The sequence below is a fragment of the Anabrus simplex genome, chromosome 7, assembly GCF_040414725.1.
Source record: "Anabrus simplex isolate iqAnaSimp1 chromosome 7, ASM4041472v1, whole genome shotgun sequence".
NCBI lineage: Eukaryota > Metazoa > Arthropoda > Insecta > Orthoptera > Tettigoniidae > Anabrus > Anabrus simplex.
The window spans coordinates 196,540,747-196,553,339 of record NC_090271.1 but is presented as its reverse complement, the minus strand read 5'-3'; positions in this window follow the sequence as shown (position 1 = coordinate 196,553,339).

Here is a 12,593-nt window from a genome sequence, read left to right as displayed (position 1 = left end):
AAAACGAGTACCAAGTTAATTCCTGGGGGCAAAGGCGGCCGGGCGTAGAGCTAACCACTCTACCCCATCACGTGCCGTCCTTAACAATTGTGGAAGCCTTTACCTTCCACTCCTCTAAGGCCTTCATGGCCTGTATGGAGGTGACTTTGCTTTGCTTTGCTTTGCTTACGTACCCAGACTTGGGTAGGACACATACACAGGTTATCCCCCCCCCCCCCACCCCAAAGTGGCCATATGAGCAACGTGAAACATTAAATGGCAATGCAAATTTCGTACAAACAATGGCTTAACTAACAGTTACAATTCAAGATACTGCAGTTAGTCCCATGGAGGAACATTCATGTTTGTGTGAAATTCATAAAAATTGATTTAGCGAAGTATTGAATTGAAGGAACATTAATGTTTGTGTGAAATTCATACAAAATGATTTAGCGAACTATTGAAGATGCTCCAGTTAGTTCCATGAGAGAACATAGCTGTTTGTATGAAATTCATACAAAATGATTTCCATTCAAGATGTCGCAGTAAGTCCAATGAAGGAACATTAATGTTTGTATGAAATTCATACAAAATGATTTAGCGATCTGTTGAAGAGGCTGCAGTTAATCCTATGGAGGCACATTCACTTGTGTGAGTATGATGATTACTCTAAGGATCTACACAAAATTCTTCTGGTTTATCTGAGAGATATTACTTGTCGCCTTTGAAAGAGAGAGTGTAATAAATTTTCTTCGTAAGCGACGCTGAGTATATAGTAGCTGTTTAGCGTATTAGTCATTTGATCGTAACTTTCAGTTTTAATTCTTATGTGCGACTTGGTGAGAGCTTATTTGTAACGTTCGCTAAATGAACTGCGCGTAGCGACCTGGAGAGAAACTATATGTTCTTTACTTAACGTATAAATTGTCTAAAGATTAAGTGAGGTACTCTCTGAATTCCGGCTGTCACACTATAAAGTACCTTCCTCCGCTGGATGTCAACAGGTTCTTCTTGCAGATCGATAAAATAGATGTCCTTTCTGGAAATGGTCCAAGTGGCTATAACTGATGTGAGGTCACTGACCCGTATACGGTATCTGCTTCTGCAATATGGGTGTATCACAGCGCTGGTCAAGACCCTGTTCTCATTGATGATGGTTTGTGAATATATTGTTGACATTCTATTGTAAGCACGTGAGTACATACTGGAGCAGCACTTTAAAGACTGCAATAACAAAGCGTGGTACAAGTTTACGTTTTGAAATACACTGTGAAGACATGTGAAACTGTAAAATTTATATATCAACGCCTAATAATGAAAGCCTTCTAATTTTTTTTCTGACATTGGGTGTATTTGGACAGAAGTTTCATGTGTCAAACGGCTCAATGACGAAACATTAAAAAAATATTGAATTATACTTCCCCCCAATGATCTATTAATAAAGAACATATATCTGAGTAAGCAGAATTTAGCGTGGAATGCCCATTAGCCGTCGATAATGATTCAATATTTTAGAATTACTCGTAGTTATCTGTAATAATGCTTAACCACATAGACCAACTAATGAAAGATCAAGGTGTCAAATTACGTGTTGCAGTCACCTGAATTAAGTAATATTTTCAGGTAAAAATTATTTACACCTTCACCATGAAGTTTGAGTTATACAAAAGTCTCTGAAAATGTTTGAAATATATCGAAACATCGTAATTCTTAACCGCGAAAGTAAGGATGCCTAGTAACAGGTGTATAAAAAAATGTTGTCAATACATGCATGTTTCTCAGATATTACGCAACATATATATCAATAAACTTACTGAGAGGGAGACTTTAAAATCTAAAATAAAACGAATTTTTTTCTTCTGTAAAATGATTTAAATCGGACGTAGGTACGGTATTCTTTGGTACGGCATCGATGTGCCGTTAACATTATCCGCATATGTTGTAAATATTATCACCGTGTGTGTGTGGTTAGCGTTATCACTGTCACCGAAGGCTGTAAAGGTAGTTTTAGCGTTTAGCTCATAGAAACTACCTGAAAGAACAAAAAACCCTACGGTTGATGTTGTGTTTCTATGCAAGTTATTTAACGTCGCATTAACTCAACGTTTTGTTAACGATGGGATGTCGAAGGGCTTGGACTCTAAAGGAAGTGGGAAAGCGCGAAACAGTCTTCAGGGCTGCCGATGATGGGGTTCGAATCCGGTGTGTACTGTACAACCAATTCATTCAATGATATCATATCAATTGCGGTGTATATACGGGATGTTTTTTAAACAGTCCAGCTGCTTATTTCGAAAACAATACGTTTTCAGAAAACAATTTATGGCAAATGTTTCTTCATTTGATGGGAAAAAGTATTAATTTCATTTTATTTAGGGAAGGTTTTCAAGATCATTTCATTGTCAACTCAACTTAAAAAATGAAAATCCCAATATTTTGAATCAGACTTTGGTTCTTCACAAAAAGGCAAACAACTTGTGTCTAACACAATTTTTCTATGAACTTACCGTTATTTTATCAAATATTTTATGGTCGACGATGCCGAAATATAAATATTAGGCTTATATGCCAGAAAACAGAATCTTAATGAGGCTCATTTTAGTTCAAGTTTCATTATGATACAGGTTCTCCACCAATCAGAGTTCAGATTTTCATTATGATGCAGGTTCTCCACCAATCAGAGTTCATATTTTCATTATGATACAGGTTCTCTACCACTCAGAGTTAAGATTTTTATTATGATACAACAGTTTGACCAATTAGGTAAGAATAGCAAAATCAAACGTGTCGGACACACATATTAACATCAATTCTACTGCCAATATTCCACAACCACACGGCCCATACCAGCAAATTCACTTCACCAACTGTACAATAAACAATTTGTATTTGAAATAAAGCTAGGTTATGATAAACTTCTATCAAAGCTTTGAAAACATATGACATTGTCAAGGTTTCTGATCCGGTCACGGAAAATCAGTAACCCAGCGCATGCGATCTGCGCTCTGTTCAGGAAACTCAAGTGTCAAGTGCCATCTGGGCAGAAATTTATGAATATTTAAAAAATTGAGTTATGATTATCGTTGAGCATAAACAGTCGTATGCAACACACCTATAATGGTAATTAAAACACTCGTATGGAAATTATAAACTCTCTTCGCTCGTTTCATAAACATACTCGTGACTTAATTATTGCCATTATAGGCTCTTTGCATAATGTACTAATTAATTAATTAATTAATTATTATACGCAATCATGTTGTAGGACTAACTTAGGTTTTATTTGTTTGTTTTTAACAAAACACAAACGCACTTTAAACACAGAATATTTAAGTTTCTTCCGTTTATCCTTCCCATAAAAAGTACACAAACAGTTAATGACTTAACAAATGTGTTTGGATTCAGTCAGAAGTTCGTGTTGGTAGGCCTATCTATTGAAATACTCCATCATTCAGGTTCTCGTCATGGTGAACATTTTACAAGACAGAGCTGAAATTACTTTTATTTAGGGATCTACGAATCAATGTGCAAAAGACAGAGGTTTCATATTCAATAAAATAGCTCCTGGTGGAAGATCCAGAGATACTGAAATTCGTGACTTAGTTGTGAAATTTAGAGATACAGGTTCAGCTGCTAATAAGAAAAATGAAAAGGAAGACACCGCGTAGGCTCGATGCATAACAACATAAGTTTTAGGATATGTTTCTACTAATCCGATAATTTCACTTCGTAAAGCACCTTATTACATCGGAATTTCGACCGTTTCAATACGTACAATTCTTAAAATACAGAAGATTTATCGTTATGAACTTGAACCTTACTGAAGTTGATTTTGCGAGATAATGTCGGAGGGACAAAGAGAATAATCTAAATTACTGAGAAATATTTGATTTTCTGATGAGTGCAGTTTTACATTAACGCTTCTATAAATCGACATAATTTTAGGTACTAGAGTCATAATAAACCATTTACTTTCAGGGAAGTCCATATATAGCGGCAGAGTAAAATAAATATCTTTCAGGTATTCCAGGTGAATCACTGGTCCATTATTTTTTAGGAATATTTCACTGGCGCTATAGAGGATATAATTAATCCTTTCATTAATGACGAAAGAAGATGAGAATGGCAGTGTTGCTTTGAATGAAAACTTGCTTACATTCCATCACATTATACATAAATCTAGGATTTAGGATTTGTTAATTGATCATTCAATAAAATTCCATTGCAATCGGTGTGGTCTGACACAGCTCCCTTATTAAATCCGATAATTTCACTTCGTAAAGCACCTTATTACATCGGAATTTCGACCGTTTCAATACGTACAATTCTTAAAATACAGAAGATTTATCGTTGTGAACTTGAACCTTACTGAAGTTGATTTTGCGAGATAATGTCGGAGGGACAAAGAGAATAATCTAAATTACTGAGAAATATTTGATTTTCTGATGAGTGCAGTTTTACATTAACGCTTCTATAAATCGACATAATTTTAGGTACTAGAGTCATAATAAACCATTTACTTTCAGGGAAGTCCATATATAGCGGCAGAGTAAAATAAATATCTTTCAGGTATTCCAGGTGAATCACTGGTCCATTATTTTTTAGGAATATTTCTCTGGCGCTATAGAGGATATAATTAATCCTCTCATTAATGACGAAAGAAGATGAGAATGGCAGTGTTGCTTTGAATGAAAACTTGCTTACATTCCATCACATTATACATAAATCTAGGATTTAGGATTTGTTAATTGATCATTCAATAAAATTCCATTGCAATCGGTGTGGTCTGACACAGCTCCCTTTTTAATACGACTATGGTGCTCATTCTTCCAGAGTTCTGTATGCATTTTATCGCAACATCATTAATTGCAGGCGCTCTACAAAAACACTTCTGTAAGTGTGGTATTGATATCTTTCCCAGAACGAATAACTTGATGACTTCAATCGATTTCATGCATGTTCCATCATTTGCGCTTCGTCATTATTTCTGTAACTTGTAGCTATCATGATTGAGCATGTTTACTCTCTGAAGATAACACTACACTCGAACTTCTCTCATTCAAGATAATGTATGATGTAATTGTATCCTTTAGTTACCTTCGTAGCCAATGCATTAATTTGAGTTACGCGATGTTCCATGAATCCTGGCTTTGAATGTTGTTATCCAGAACGATATTTTCGTCCGGCTCCTTGACTGAATAGTTAGTTTCGGTTCAGAGGGTCCAGGGTTCGATTCCTGGTTAGACCGAGGATTTTTGCCGTGTTTGCTCAATTTCTCTCACTTGAGGACTGAGCCTTAATACAATTCTTCATAGTACACAGTACAAATTATTTTGCCAAGGGGCCGACGACCTATATATTAGGCCCTTTTAAATAACAAGCGTAATCAAGCACCGCAGAAATATGTAACCTTAATACATCCCTCCACATGGAGTTGGTGCCAGAAAGGGCATCCGGCCAAAAAATTGACACAAATCCACATGTAGTGCTGACCCCAAGTAATTTAGAAAAGACCAGGAAGAAGATGATCCAGAGTGTACTTTGTCCCGGGATTTTACTGCTGTGGACCTGATAGCGAAGAAACATAATCACCAGCTTCTCACCAAGGCTATAGTGGATCAAGTTCAGGTCAATGCATGAGGATTTCTTGAAATAAAATTTAATTAATTAATTAATTAACTTTATGCCTTTGTATGCTGCAAATTTAGGGCTCATGGCCCTCACTTACACTTAACCTAACATGCAGTACATAGTGACATAATCTGAAAGTTGTTAAGACTATATACAGTATCTAGAATATACTCAATTAATTAACCACTCATTAATGGAATGAAATAGCATTATAGCAGTTATTTTGTTAATAATTAATATTCTTTATCTACACCACCTAACAATTTGCTCTACATTATATTTGCTGTCATTCACTCTAACATTCATATATGCTATTCACGTATTTAAGAGGATATCCCGACAAGACCGCTGAAATGAAATGAAATGGCGTATGGCTTTTAGTGCCGGCAGTCTCCGAGGACAAGTTCGGCTCGCCAGGTGCAGGTCTTTCGATTTGACTCCGGTAGGCGACCTGCGCTTCGTCATGAGGATGAAATGATGATGAAGACAACACATACACCCAGCCCCCGTGCCAGAGAAATTAACCAATGTTTATAAGTCCCGACCGTGCCGGGAATCAAACCCGGGGCATCTGTGACCAAAGGCCAGCACGCTAACCATTTAGACATGGAGGACAAGGCCGCTTTCATGAGGGTATTAATATGCTGTTTCGTATACTAACAGGGAGAGAGTTCCATAGTCTTTCCCCAGACACCTGGAAGGAGTGGCTATATGCTGATGAGTGATTAAAGGGTATCATGAGGGTAGAAGTCGATCTGGTATTATATCCATGGATAGAGGAGAGGAAGTTAAAATTTGAGCATAGTTATTCAGGCGTGGATTCGTTCAGAAGTAGAAATATTTATATTAAAATATTAAAAATTTAGGGGACTTCTTGGGATATATAGCCGATGTATAACGAGTTCAGGGACACAGATCCGAAGCTTCGGTCAAAATAATTGCACCTAAAAGCACTGCTACAGATCCTTCAGTAACGCAGCCAGTGCGATAATTTTACACTCACAAGTAGGTGGAGTATGGCTATCGTAGACGCTCTAACGACAATGATAACATCATCATAAAATAACAGCTACAACAATGCTATCATCATAAAAAACAACAACTACACCAGTAACACCAACGGCAGCATCAACATCAATGACAACAAGATGGTTTTGGTGATTAGACTATTATTTCGAAGAAAAGTGCAATGAAGTGCATAACTCTGCTGACAAAGAAAATAAAGAGGCCTTCCAAGGCCTCATAAACCTGATGCCGCTAGACAGTAGAGGCGATTGGGAATTATAAATGGGGGAGGGGGGCAAAACATGTACAGAGAACGAAAGGTACCCGAGTTTGACGAGTAGAGCGGGCGGTACACACACACACACACACACACACACACACACACACACACACACATATATATATATATATACATACACACATATTGTACCTGTCCAAGGCATCAGTACATAAACAAGTTACCGTGGTTCATGAATATGATATTAGAATGGAGCACCTCCGATGAGCTTCGAACTCACCCCAGTTATCGAAGTCTCACCTTCCCCTGCTAGAAGGATTCGCTAACTGAGTCGGTATAGCATTTCGGGTCTGACTGGAGCGTCCGATGGGGCGATAATCTTCTAATAATATCTATAGTAGGGGAATATTGATTATGAGAGGAAAACTAGTTCATTACTAATGAGAAGAGAAACAATATCTTGTATAACAATTTTACTATACTAGTGAAATACATCTTATTAACATGAGTATGCTATACACTGCACTTTACAAATATTATTTACATTGATCTTGACGTCGCGAATGTTCGTTAGTCTCTCTCTACACCTCATTCGACGTTAAATTATTTCAAATTATGAGATATTTATTACTAACAACTAACAGGGTGTGGGGTAATAAGCTTACTTTTGACAACATACCATGTAAGTTCCGGGAAAAGGAGATTGACGTTCGGTTTCCCCATTAATTTTGTGGTTAAGATATTTTACTGTCATTGAAATAAAACTATGAATTCGTTTGATAGAACAAAATATATTTTTTAAATAATATATAAAAAATAGTGAGTCTTGTTGCGATAAAACAGATGAGAATATGAAATTATGACATTGCAACTGAAAGAAACTAGGCATGAATTTGAATTCTTCTTGACCGGACATTTAACAATATATACGAAATATTTCCCTCACTGATTCACTTGATTGTACCTTCAACACTTTGAGTGTAATTACGACGTAATCCTTTGATCTGGTGTTTACTGTAGATGTGTCACGCCTAACTTGGTGATACATCCTTGTGACTGCTTCTTCTCCATATCATCTGACTTCTTTGTAAGTCAATATGGTATTACCTCATGACAGGTCCAGGGTTGCCCTCTCTGACTCCATGGTAAGCCTTTGCGTCCGTGTCTTCAACTAAGTGATCAACTAACTTTGGCCTCACTCTCTCAATGACCAATGATTAATGGCTCACTGAGTCTTCTCATCTCTCGTTCACACTCGTTGACTGACCGACTGAGGCCTCTTCATCTCGTAGACTTCTTCACTGTTCAGCTTCCGTTTAACTAACGACTGACGCTACAATATGCATCCACCTTTTATAGACGTTCGTTGACACACCTACGCAATCTCCAGATGTAACAATGACATACTCCCACAACGCCTCAAACTGTTGCATGTAATGGTGAAATGCCCTGGGGCGGCTGAGTCTCTGAGCGAATTGCTAAAAGCTCACGATGACGTAGCCATGACGTAGCAATGACTTGGCAGAATCGCCAGTAGTGCAAAATATAACAACGTCACATCCATATCTGATATATCGAAACTCTCACTGTACAGGTATTTAATGTTAATCTACATATACTTATACATGCATACACTCAATTACAAATACGCAAGCAACAAGCAATGCATAATCGAATTGAATAATAATTATAACAAAATAATAGTAATCTCACAGATAAAATAATAATAATACGGACATAATAATAATAATAATAATAATAATCACCAACATCAAAGATGCACCCAAATCAATCCCACTGGGGGACAAAACAATACAAAGGACTAACTCCTTCAAATACCTAGGAGAATGGATAACCCCAAACATGAATGAAGATCAGGCCATGAACAGCAGATGCATCAAATTGGAAAATGCCTACCACCTATGTAAGAGTATGTACAAATCCAAATCCCTCTCCCTTAACCTCAAAATCAGGCATTACACTACTGTAGTGAGACCGTCAGTACTATATGCCTCAGAATGCCTAAACATGGTAAGAAAAGGGCAACTTAGAAAACTGGAGCTGAAGGAAAGGAAGATCCTGAGAAAAATCATGGGCCCCATTAAAGAAGAAGGCAAGTACAGAATCAGGCACAACAACGAACTGTACCAACAATTGGAGAGCATTACAACATCTATGAGGAAGAGGAGATTGAACTTCTACGGTCATGTCATGAGAATGGACAATCAGAGGCTCACCTCCAGAATCTTTCACACCATCTCTAGAGGGAAAGCGACTAATGCCAAGTGGGCAAGACTCGTCAGAAAAGACCTTCAAGAATTGGACATTGCTCCCAGTGAAATTTATGACAGGAATAGGTACAGAACGTTGATCAGAACATCAAACTCTCTCCAGTCACTAACAGAAAAAACAGTACGTCCGGGAGGAGGTGTGAAATGGACTCAGGAGCGAAAAGACATTCACAGTGCAAGAATGAAGGAGTACTGGTCAAAGAAGAAAGCTGCTAGAGATAAGAACCACGTGGTCCATAGCAGGCCCAAACGGAACTAAAAAAAAATAATAATAATAATACTGATAAAATAATAAAAATACAGATATCATCTTGTAATGGGATTTGAACCGTTACAATTCGCCTTCCTCATAAATAAATCGAAGAACAAAGAATCGATTGATTTATGAACAAAATGATATATATAACACTGACACAGATAAACACTTTAAATGAGTATACAACAATAATTTTCTTTTTCAACATCCATGCATTTTATAAAACATCACATATATGAGAATTTTTCTCGCACATTGCCATCGTAGATAACTGTCCAGTGTCCCATTCTCTTTTTCTCTCATACAAATCACAAGAGTATAGCACTTAATTTAACACATACAAATTATTTTAAATGATTACACTACATTCTTCTTTTTCTTAACATATCAAAACTTTTTGTGAAATATCACTTATATGAGAACTTTTCTCGCATATTGTTATCGCAGATAACTGTTCAATGTCTTGTTCTCCGCTTTTGCCACACAATACATGACAATGTAGCACTTATTCTTCCAATACACCAATACGATACTTGCTTCACACGCAAATTCACATATGTTAGTTTCATTTTGCCAGTTTCTCACAAAAATTAATCATCTTATTTTTATCTCAACAAATCTCACGTGAAGTACTTCTTTACACATATAATACTATAAATACCGACAACCTTCCCTTCCTGATCTCAAAGAATATATACACTTCCCGATACGGTTCACAATAGTGAAATATCCCTGATACAAAAAATAACTTAGACATATTTCCCGCCTCTGCAGATGATGAAATGGAACTCTGAGTAGCACTCTGTCACTCAAACAATTTTGCCCTTATTAACTTACATATCTCAATAAATCACATCCTTCTTGGCAACAACAATTAAAGGCTCAATACTATGGCTACAAAATGGTTCAATTATTCCGTAATCCAGCATAATATTTATTTGTTCTTAGACGTCACTAGCAGATTTAAGTTGAATGGGGTACTTACCTCCCACAAATGATGAATGGTCATGTACTACAAATTTATGTTCATATACGTGTTCTTCCTCACTTACCACTAAATACATCTCAATGCTTACCTAACATCGAACACAATTACTCCTCCTGTAATTCACTCAAATTACCTCACGTCACTGCCTCATACCGACTATCTCTCGGATACTGGTCGTTCTAGACAAGTAACACACCTTAACACATTTCCTCTCGCTAGAAACACCTTCACTTACCTCTCATATATCTTTAAAGAACACACGTCACCAAGACACTTACCTCAGACCATCATAATTAACACGTACTTCTTTGCTAGTTTCCTCATAGAACAAACACACACTACCTAAATTAAAGTCTACTCTACTTCCATGATTTGCAACCAAGTCAGCTCCTAAACAACTGAATACACAAGTTTTGGTACAACGCATAGCTGAAGCTTACAATTATCTTTACTTATGATCGGTACCACTATCATTTTATTTACTCACTGTGACTTACCCAACCGCTGTTATTATATCTAATAGTACCTTCACTTACCTTCTCCATATCACAATTTCCATCATCGGAGTTACTACCTCACTACTTACTTACTTACTTACAGTATATTCTCAGTATTATAAGTACTTACATCACTTAACAGAACACTTCTTACGTCTAATTTACTATTACCATTAATTACTTCATTATCTACGACTAAGTCATTACTTAAATATCTCACTTAACACTACTTAGGTCACAATCACACAGTACTCTTAAATCTACTTTCACTACATAACTACTTACACTACATACCTGTTCATTTACTACTTTCAGCCTGTCTACTTAATTTACCCGATTCCCTGTGAATCTGAGATACTCTGGCTCGATAAAGACACCTGGATAACATTCATATTCAGACTATTATAGTCTCTCTGATAACCCAAATCCGTACGCCTCCCATCTTCCGATTCTCTCTGATTACTCTTCTGACCTTCTCTCTCATAACTCAAATCCATACGCCTCCCATCTTCCGATTCTCTCTCTCTGGTTACTCCTCTGACCCCTCTCACCATCGATACAACTATTAATCCTTTGCGGATCATGATCACTACCTCTTCTCTGATACACGCCTAACATTTTCCCCCCTCTCTCTACTATGCTACTCTCCCCAGACATCAAGCGCTCTCTCTCGCGCCGCTGTAAACATTCCTCCCAGAGCCTGTCAATGAACTCTTTAATCTCTCCTAAATTAGACATATTATCCCAGTACAATCGAAATCATATTTTACTTTCACCGACAAAAACATTCGACAAGATTTCCAGCACGTATTCCCATTCAATAATATTATTCCTCAACTTACTTGCAAATCTTTTCTCAACTACTTTTACAAATTCTATAGAATTGAACTGTTCTCCAGAAAACCCAGTTAAATCACGATCCCTACTGAATAAACCATTCGCTACTATCACCTCACCCGCCGACTCACCTGCACATTCCTGCCGTATCACTTCCTGGCAACTCAAAATTTCTTCTTCCGCTCCTCTCTCAGCCTTCTCTTCCTCTATTCTCACTTCTTCCTCTTTCTCTCTCACCTGCTGTGATAACGTTTCCTGTTCATTCCGTAGTTCAGTGACCTCCACAAGTTTGCTTTCAATTTGTTTAATTTTACTAATCTGTTCCCTCGTATCTTCCCTAACTGCATTGTAAAATTTTGTCCAATCTTTTCTCGACTACCTCATGAATTTCTTCCCGATTACTCGAAATTTTATTACTTAGCGGTACGATCTTGTTTGTACATGTTCCTTTGACATGCTCAATTTGAGTATGAAGATCGCTACGACTCAACTCCATTTCTCCTCTAAGGTCAACACACTCTTTGTTTAACTTATTTTCTAACTTGCATATTTGACCAGTTACCTCCACTATCTTAGTATCTATTTTAGAATTTAGTGATTCACTTAGCCCATCTATTTTATCATTAATCGCACTGTTACCATTAATCAATTCTTCGATTTTACTACTTAGAGAGTTAATCTGTTTATTACAATTTTCGCTACTAATATCAATCTTTTCCTCCATACGTTTCTGACTATTTTCACTACTACTAAAAATTCTTTCATCTCTTTTTTATTATCATTACTGATCTCGGTAAATTTGGCCATTAGAAAATTCATAAAATCTTGGTTCATTCCCCCTGCGATTTCCTTTTAGGTTTCAGTGTGCTTC